Below are 7,393 nucleotides of genomic sequence, written 5' to 3'. Positions count from 1 at the left end.
CCTTTGGACGTATACCTCACTATGACCGTCATTGACGCTATCGAAACATATTCAATTGTTGCAAAAGACATAGATGAGGGGCAAATTGGTGTTCATGTGGCGCATGAAGAGCTGGATGATGTTGCGACTCTATATTCTAGTTTCCTTTTATTATTTAGTTGTTCAAATTTTTAGTCTTAAGACATTGATTTATATAAGCCTTCCGGCAACCACTTGAATATTTTGATATATATATTTGAAATTTCCTTTATGCTTAATTTGTTTCTCTTATATCATAGTGCTTATTAATTAAAGATAAAAATTATAAGTTGAAATGTGGGCCATATTTAAAGGTTAACACTCAGGATTTCAGAAAATGAGTATTAAACTCAGGTTACGAAATTTAGGGCGTTACAATATAATATGTAATATTTCGCTCCCCAAAAGGTATGTGTATGGGTCTATGCTTCCACATTAATGATGGAATGCATATGGCTGAAGATAAGATCAACTAAAGATATCTTCAAGTGCAAGTATGATTTTCGTGAGTACTAAACCGGTAGTGATGAGGCGTGGCAATTCTTTATTGGTCCACATCAGGACGTCGAAAATAAGTGTAAACAAGACCCAAAACCTCGATAAGCACATTTTGAAAACTCTATAAATATGGGTCGGGTGGGTGAAAGAGACCACTTATGCAGGCCTGGTATAGTGGTAATCTAACCAACTAATGTATCTGGGCTAAGTGGGTGAAAGAGATCACTTATGCCAGTGACGTGGGTTTGAGAGAGTGTTGGCTAACTTGTTTAAAATGGGTCCTGTGCTTTGAATTTTAGTTTATATTGATTATTAGTAAATTGTTTTCTATTATTGAACAATAATTTAATAAGTATCATGTTCATGCACATCACTTTTCAATGTTATTCTACTAAGTCATGATTATTTAAATTGAGCATGCCTTTTGTAACTTGCATTAAGTTAGGGGTGTACATGAATCGAGCTAGCTCAAATCGACTCAAAAAAGATCGATTCGACTTGGTTCGAAGCTGAGTTTGAGCCAAGTCAAGCTGATTTTTTAAGCTTGAAAATGAGTTCGAGCCGAGTTCAAACTGGCCCCAGATCGACTCGACTCAGATCGAACCCAACTCGAATCGAACTCAGATCGAACCAGTTCGGTGACTCGATTACTTTGATATTGATGTTGTTCACTGAGTGTTTGATGAAATGACTCAATGAAGTGTGGCTGGTGGCAAGGAAGGTATGTATATGAAACAAATATCCTTTTTTTCTTGATTTTTATGTTGCTTAGAAGGTGTCACACCCTGAACTCGAAAACCAGGCGCACAAAATTTCCGATTGCCGAATCCGGCGCCGACAGGTTCCGTAGTACCCATTCTCGGCTCCTGGCATTTATACACCAGGTTCCGATCCTGGGATCCTACAAGGAGGATTTCAAATATGATTTTGATTCAGTATAAGCATAACCATAAGCATAACCCATGAACAATAACCACAAGAATACCATCACAAAATCCACTATGATAAAAAACTTTTAAGTACAAGGCGTATGAAAGGGAAATACAATATAATGAAAATAACCAAAAACTCCAGAAGCTTGGCTGCACGCTCCAACTCTGACGAGGCTACGGCTGCATCCTGGCGTCACCTGCACGCGTCGATCGTGTATAAACTTATAGAAAGCTTAGAGGGTGGTGTAAGTGTGTGCGCAATATAAGCGTGCTTAGAATGTAAGGTTAGAGTAATGCGAAATCATGGTGATGAGTACATGAATGTAATCAGCAGTACCAAGGCTATACGGTACAAGATATGAATGCCATCAGCCATAACACGGCCATGCGATGCGAGATGCAACTCAACCATGACAATCCTCATCATATATCAGTAAAGTTCTCATTCTGAATAATCACCGGGGTTCAATACACTCCAAATGGCACTGCCGCTCTCCTAGCCGCACAGTCCAAGTGAGCGTAAGAAACCTCACTATCCGCCTGGCCAAGTCTGCCAATACCTATTCGGCACGTCAATAGCGGACCCATTTACGAGCTAGTCAAACTCAGCCTAGTATTGCCCCTACTCTCGGGCGAGTAAGGCCACACCCCTTTCCAACCGACCATGACACAGTGGGAGATGCGGCCTCCTGGTATTCGGCCCTCGTGCACTCATATATCCACTCGGTCTCGACGTTGGAGTCATCCTCTGGTACCATCAGGTTTAGAGATTTTCACCCAGGGACATCTATGGCGCCCCGATGCTTAGTAATAATATTTTCGGTATCCAATCCAGCCACCCATAATGGGTCTGTAGAGGCTATGGCCCTGATGTCACTAGGGCATACAATAATCACAATCACACAAATGCAAGTGCATGAATTATACTATCAGATATGCAACAATCTGCGCGTACGAAGCGCTCATGTGGGGCAACTCCGCCTATCAGGGAGCCCGTAAACAATCTGCCCAGAGGCATATGCTATAATCAGTCACTCCTCATATCAGGCATACATATGATGTGTATGATCATGAATCATGGATCTATACTAAACAAGTTATGTTGTGATGGGCTCTGTCCATAACAAAGATGGGCCTGGACGGCCTACACATTACAAGTATGGGCCTATCAATGGGCCCTAGGGAGAGTCATAATGCGGATATTTAACCAACATTATCCTTACAATGTGGACATTAAACCATCATTGCTCCCAAGGCATAGCCCGTTATAAGGGTCAACTCATACACCATGGTGGAATCATACTATAATGGGCCTTACGTACGTCCTATTGGGCCTTGACCCATGGGCCTCCAGTATATCAAATGGCCTCATATATGGGTCTCGTATATATATCAAGGTGGGTCTCAATCGATAGCCATAAATACATCATATCGGTTCTAATCGAGTGGGTCCCTATTAAATGGACCATACCAATGGACCGTACCAACAACATACTCCCATCATTATTAGGGATTATTTTGGAGCATAAAAAAAATATCGTATCTAGAGATCACATGGACCATACCACGAATGACAATGGCGACAATGATTTCCACAGTTAAATTTTCTAGTGGGCCCACCATAGAATTTATTCTCCATCCATACTATTCATAAGGTCACAAGAACCATTTTCCACTATCAAATTCCAGTGGGCCCACCATAACATTTAATTTCCGTCCAGTCTGTTCATAAGGTCACAAAGACCTGACCTTAGAGGAAAACAAATATCATATTGGTCTAAAACTTGTGTAACCCAAAATGGGGTTTCAATGGTAGGCATTCATCACTACTATTTTCTATGGTGTGGTCCACCTAATATTGGATCTGTCTTATTTTTAGTTTCAAGCCTTAAAATGGGCTTCCAAAATGGTTGGAGGGCTTGGATGCAACACATGCATCATGGTAGGTCCCACCGTCCAGGTGTGGACGGTGTGGATAAAATACATAAACCATGGTGGGTCCACCGTCCACGGCTGTGGACGGTGTGAGTAAAACACATACATCACTGTGGGTCCCACGTGGGGCCCACCATAATGCCTATTTGAAATCCAACCCGTTGGTAAGGTCACACGGACCTGAATGAATAGGAAAAATTAATTTCATAATAATCCAAAACTTTCATGACACCTAAAAGGGTTTCAATGGCAGATGTTCAATCCACTGTTTCCTGTGATGTGGGCCACATGAGCGTAGTATATGGGTGATTTTTGGAGGGCCCATTGTCCCAAAGGGGACTCAACAAATGCACAGTGTTGATGTGCAGTGCACATCATGGTGGGGCCCACAATTGGGAACCGTGTCCCTGCCCGCCAGCTTCCAAGGACGTTGTGGCGTCCTTGCGTCAGCTGCAGCAGCGGGCACTACTGCCTTGTTTAATGTTTTTTTTTTTGAAAAATCCGTGGTTTTTCATAGATAGGGCCCACATCTGAAAAATCCAACCCAGCCATTGGATTCTACGGCCCCTGATCAACCAAATGAGACCAATATGCAACGTGTTCTTGGCGAATAGAAGATTCAAGGTGGGTTTTAACGGTATTACTGCTATTTCCTATGGTATGGCCCACCCGAGAATCGGATTGGTCCCAAATTTTGGCTCAACACCTAAAATGATATGAGGAAGAGGATGGACGGCTTGGATTTTATACATACATCTAGGTGGGGCCTACATGAGCGGCATATATATATATATATTTGAAAGCTGGCTAGTACACCAGCGTCAGATCACAATTCTCTGTTTGCCACACCACGTCCAGCGTCCAGAGAGCTGGACGGTCTGCATATAGCACAAGCATCGTGGTGGGTCCCACTTGGACTTGGCCCACCTATATGTGTATATATATATTTATATTAATATAATATAACATATACCCTTAGTCCAGTGTGGGGATCTCTACATTCCCAAATAATGGATGGTGTGGACCACCACCTGTAATAGGATGGGCCACACTATTTGATGAACATCTATAACACACATTTGTGGGGCCCACTCCAATCATAATAGTTAGAGAGAGAGACGTGAAGGGGGAGGGACCCTGCCACTAATGGGCCCTCCCTTGTATAATGCATACATCATGTGGGTCCCACAACAAGTGGCCCTTAAAATCGAAAACAATGGTAGATCACCCACCTCTAGGCCTTCTCCTTGCTCTCTAACGCTTGTAAGCTCCCTGCCTTCAAGTTTGATGGAGGTTGATGGGAGTTTGATGGTGGGGATGAGAGATGAGAGGGTGGGCCACACTTGGCTTGGGAGAGAGTGTTTGGACGTATGGAATTTTTGGGGTTGCTTGGGAGATTTGAGAAATGAGAGAGAGAGTGAGGTGATGGGAATGATATGGATGGGATGATGTAAGGAAGGGGATGGGAGGGTATGGTTTAGTTTGAAATATTTGTAAAAGAGGTATGGGTGAGTTTGAAAATTTATAAAGGGGAATGGTGAGGTGGAGAGAGAGAGTTGACTTGTGGGGAAAGAGGGATGGGTTGCTTGTACCTAGGGCATGGCTTGTACTTGACATGAGTGATTGATTGATTGATGGAACATATCGTAGAGATTCCCTCGAAATTCATAACTCGCGGCGTTTCTTTGGAACAAACGCAAGCCCACATCTCCTGGCCTGGGTATCAGATCGGTGCGCGACTCGCGGCGTTAGAACCGCGGCGACGGCGCGGTCGCTAAGGTATAAGTTTCGGTTCGAGCCGACTTTGGCATGCAAGACTATGCTTAAGATCGCGCATAAATGTCGAATACGGGTCAAGGATTGCGAAAATTCAACCGGAAGGACCGTGAAAGCCAACAGAATGGTACGGACTAGGATACGGGCCTTATAGAAGGTGTGTGATAAAATATCTATAAAATCACTGCTGTTGTTTTACATATAGTGAGATTTTGAAGGTGCAGTCCATGTGTTTGTGAAAATGCTGCAGAGCGAACTCTGCTCGAACTTGGCTCGAACTAGCCCGAGCTGCTGACCGAACCGAGCCAAGCTGGCCAGTCAGGCTCGAGGACTGAGTCGAGCCGAGTTCGAGCTGGGGTCAGCTGAGCCGAGTCGAGCTGAGGCCAGCTTGACTCGGTTCGACTCGGCATGCACCCCTAATTAAGATATACTTGTTGAGCTTTTGAGCTCAACCTTTCTCTATTGATGTTGTCTTTCAGGAAAAGGGCCTTAATGGAGTGTTTGTCGATGTTATTTGCTTATTTTAGTTTATTTCAATTTTTTTTAATTGTGAGAGACTTGTATCCTAACATTATGTTTGTTTTTTATGATGGTTTCTTTAAGTATCAGATGAAATTGATTTTCTTCTTAGCTTGAAATAATATTATTTATGGTTTTTTGGTGATATTGTTTGTTGATTTTTATTTTTTTAATTAATTAATTATTTATATTATTCGTAGTGGTGGGTTGTTGAGCATAGGACCGAGTCGCAACCCTAGGTGCGGGATATGGGTCAAGTGAAACCAGGTGCTAGAGTCAGGGTGTGACACCAAGTTTTATTGATTGAGTTGTTCTAATAATACATACTCACATCTCTGTGTTTCTCTCTAAGCTTGCCCAAAAAACATAGTAAGAGGCACTGAGGTAGCTGAAGAACAAGTTGTTGACGAAACGAGGGATCAAGAGCCTGCCAACTTACTAGCATCTACCTACAATCCAATTGCAGAAGAAGTCGATGTATCATCTGATGCCACTCCATTAGTTCATTAGCATGTAAGAACTCTATGTAGTGGGCCTTACTAATCAACGGTCTGGATTGTCCTTCAGTTGGACTATGTGATTGAAGTAATCCAGTGGACCCCACTTCAGGTGATCCGCTGCACAGCAGTGCGTATTGGGGGTGGAATGCTATAGCCTTATGCAAGGCTACTTGAGTTAAACTAGGACACAGAGATGTGGAGCGTGGGAGAGAGAGTTGTGATGGGTTTCAAACTCTCTCTCCATAGACTCTATATAAGAGACTGCTAGGTCCCCAATCCTACACTACAACAGAAGCCGAATTCCCATCTACTATTCTGAATAAGGGTGTGAAGGAAAGGAAGACTACAGTAGAAGTTTCTAGTATTCTGTTAAGGGTCAAATAATGTATATTAGACCCTAGTTATTACATGATTTTACGAGCATGATACTGTTTAATGTCCCATTTTAATCATGTTTATGATACAGGGTGTATATAAGGCCTGTATCCTAGACCGTACCGTTTCGTAGGTTTCCGCGGTCCTCCCGGTCGAATTTCGGCAACCCGCGACTTGTAATTGGCATTTACATGCAACCCTAAGTCGTATCCTGTATTCCAGAGTCAGCTCAACCCGAGACTTGTATCCTTATGACGGCGCCGTTACCACGGTTCCAACGCCGCGTCTCACGTGCCGATTCGATACTCGGGCCAGAAGTTGTGAGCCCATGTATTTTCAGATGAAACGCCGCACGTTACGGATTCTAAGAGAATCTCTACAACCCATCACATCAATCCATCAAACAATTAAATCAAGTACAACCCATACCCTACCCATCCCTCTCTCAACAAAAGTCAACAACACCCTTACTCATCCCATTCCTTTCTTACCAACAAGTCAACAAGCACCATACTTCCCATGTCATACACATCACTTCTCTCTCTCTCTCTCTCATTTCACACTCCATTTTCAAGCAACTCCCAAGGGTGGACGTCCAAGCTTTCCAAGAGGAGAGCTAGGTGTGGCCCACTTCCCTACCCCAATCTCCACTATCCAATCTTCATCTACCTCCATCAAAGTTGAAGCCGAAGAGCTTAGCTTGCCATTGATCCAAGAAGAAATCTATGGTGGGTGTTTTGTATGATTATATTTTAATTTTTGTGATGGACCAAGTGAGGCTTACTGATTGATGGTATGGATCCTATTTAGGACCCCTCTTGATGCATGTATTGTAATCCT

The sequence above is a fragment of the Magnolia sinica genome, chromosome 1, assembly GCF_029962835.1.
Source record: "Magnolia sinica isolate HGM2019 chromosome 1, MsV1, whole genome shotgun sequence".
In the NCBI taxonomy this organism is placed as follows: Eukaryota; Viridiplantae; Streptophyta; class Magnoliopsida; order Magnoliales; family Magnoliaceae; genus Magnolia; species Magnolia sinica.
The sequence above is the reverse complement of the archived record's forward strand: the minus strand, read 5'-3'. Positions refer to the sequence as shown.